The 2,676-nt window shown below is 44.4% G+C and overlaps 1 pseudogene; it reads left to right on the top strand.

Annotated features, from left to right (window-relative positions):
• Positions 1-2,304: 2,304 nt before the first annotated feature.
• On the top strand, positions 2,305-2,423 carry LOC148321075 (5S ribosomal RNA; annotated as a pseudogene).
• Positions 2,424-2,676: the final 253 nt, after the last annotated feature.

Here is a 2,676-nt window from a genome sequence, read left to right as displayed (position 1 = left end):
ATAAATAAATTATATATAGCGGCGCACCTTCAAAAATGCTTAAAAAAATATATATTAAAAAAAAATATACGGGTACAGAGAGAGAGAGTGAACACACTAGAACACTGTTCTACCAAACAATTTACTTACGAACAACCAATCAAAAACAAAACAAACATACAAAAACAAGCAAACACGAACATAATTAGTCCGTCGTTTTGCGCAGGGGCATGAAGAGCTTTACTGCTCCTCTTCGGTTTACTAGATGCACCAAGGGATAAAGAGCGTTTGGGAGGCATCACGAATGGCTCCACAAAACGTTTACACTTAAAAAATTACTGCGAGACAAAGACTAACTAACCGCGATCAATGGCCAGAAGCGTATTGTACATACGTATACGAGATGAGCGTGGACTGATGGGCATCGGGAGAAGCTTGGGCTACTGTAGTGAATTGGCCAATTGACCAATTGCCCGTGGTGCTTACCGTATTGTATGTGCATTTCTTTGCGTTTTAAAATTTTGCAAAATGATGCAATTATATACCCCCCTGTATACAGTACACCATATAGAATACGGGCAGAGAGAGAGAGAGTGAAATTCATGTTATAACAAAAAAACAAATTATTATTAAAACTTATTATTTTTTTATTCCCCAGCCATTATTTTTGTATTTATTCAATTACTTCTTTTTGTATTTATTTAATTACTTCGACTTTTACCTGCTGGTACGCCGTCCGGTGTGCCCTGTGAATGTTATGATCCTCCAGCAGAGCTGGAGGATTGAGCAGGACTCTCCAAACGCAGACACGGGAAAAAAGGTGGTGATACAAAGATATTTATTATAATCACAATATAGTCAGTGTAATCAGCGCGTCTCGCAGCACGAGACGATCGCTGGAGGAACGCACACACAGCTGAAAAAACAAAAACACACGCGGCATGACAGGCACGGATCATGACAGTCAAATGAAAGGTGGCATTCTTCATTTATTTATTTATTTATTCATTCATAACTGACAGCCTCGCGCTCCGCCGGTGCCCGGAGAAGGTGCTCCTCTTCGGCTTACTGTGACGCGAGCATGCCCTCCTCCTCGGGAGCTTCCATTCAGTTAAACTTAGGGGCCGTTTGGCACCGCCCGTGCCCGGGGAAGCTGCTCATCTACGGCTTAACTGCCACGCACGCCGGCCGGAGCTCTGATACGGTCCGAACCGCGCGAAACGTTGCCACCAATCGTGTCCGTCGCCACCAATCGTGTCCGGGGGAACCTGCTCTTCTTCGACCACTCTCTTCTTCGTCCACTCTCCTCTTCGGCGCACGCCGGCCGTCTAACCGCTTCAGCGCCCCCTTGTGCCGCTCGGCGAAACTACAATGCCCCCGAATATTTTTTAGACCCGCGAAGCACTGAACCCGCGAAAGGTGAACCGCGAAGTAGCGGGGGTTCACTGTATATTGGTGGTACTTAGTGCCCCCATGTGGTCCGAATGTGTAGCTACGGAGCCACACACAAGTCTCCTGACACGCATTTGCAAATCAGCACACGCATTTGCGAGTCGTCCGCGGCAGGACTGTGGCAAACGTCACATGTAAGAACACAGCCAATCAAAAGGTCCCGTTTTTACATCTATGGATTGTTGTCCGCATTTAACCATGTGTATGCGCCAACAAATTGTTGTACACATTTGCTGATATTTGCAATTTATCTGTGACTTCAATCATGCATTTGTAGATTGTTGTTAAACATTTGTGACTGTGGTTATAGTAACAGATTCTTGTTACGTATTTTTGGATTGAAGTATTTGCCACAATAAAGACCACATGTGTAACGGAGTAAAATAAATACATTGTTAAATGATGGCGGAAGTGACGCAATGGCACACAATGTGGCTCCTGCATCCCGCGTAGCGTCAGTTAGAGCTACGAGGATTGCAGAGTGGTAAGTCGCATCTCGTTGCTCGTCCAACAAATGCACATTATTATTATTATTATGATTTGGTTCGTTTATGTTGCTGTGGTGCGCTCAAGTAGTTCAGTTGATTGTCATGAGCCCACATTGATTCTTGTACTGTTGTAAAAGTAACATTTTGTCAACTTCTGTTAAATTTATTTGTAAACACGTGTGTTGTGCAGATTATCTTGAGATGGTTGCGACTTCACTCTTGCTCTTGCCACATTGTGTTGCAGAATTAAATTAAAGAAACAATTCTAAAATCCACCTGAGTGTCCGTGGTGTATCGGAGCGACAGCGACGTGGTGCTGCAAATCGCCACGTGAGGAGTGGCCCGTCACACATGTATAAAATGCAAAATTTTGAAAGCAGTTGTTGCTTACGGCCATAACACCCTGAGAACGCCCGTTCTCGTCCGATCTCTGAAGCTAAGCAGGGTCGGGCCTGGTTAGTACTTGGATGGGAGACCGCCTGGGAATACTAGGTGCTGTAAGCTTAGATACATATATATATATATATTTTCGCAGTCATAAGGCGCACTTATAAGTCCCAAGTCTTCCCCAAAACAAACAAAGCACCTTGTAAGTCAACACGCCCATTATATGGACAAAGTATCACTCACGACCATCAACCCTTTTAATGAGTGGCCTGTTCAGAGTGCATGTTAGCACACCCTGCTGGACAAAGTGAGGGTTGTCTGTGCTTCTTATTGACCGTGACTATACACTATGACTATGGTGTTTGGGTGA

This window comes from Idiotropiscis lumnitzeri, chromosome 16 (assembly GCF_059441095.1).
Source record: "Idiotropiscis lumnitzeri isolate Australia: NSW breed Sydney's pygmy pipehorse chromosome 16, RoL_Ilum_1.0, whole genome shotgun sequence".
Lineage (NCBI taxonomy): Eukaryota > Metazoa > Chordata > Actinopteri > Syngnathiformes > Syngnathidae > Idiotropiscis > Idiotropiscis lumnitzeri.
This window is presented reverse-complemented; position numbering and strand designations above follow the sequence as displayed.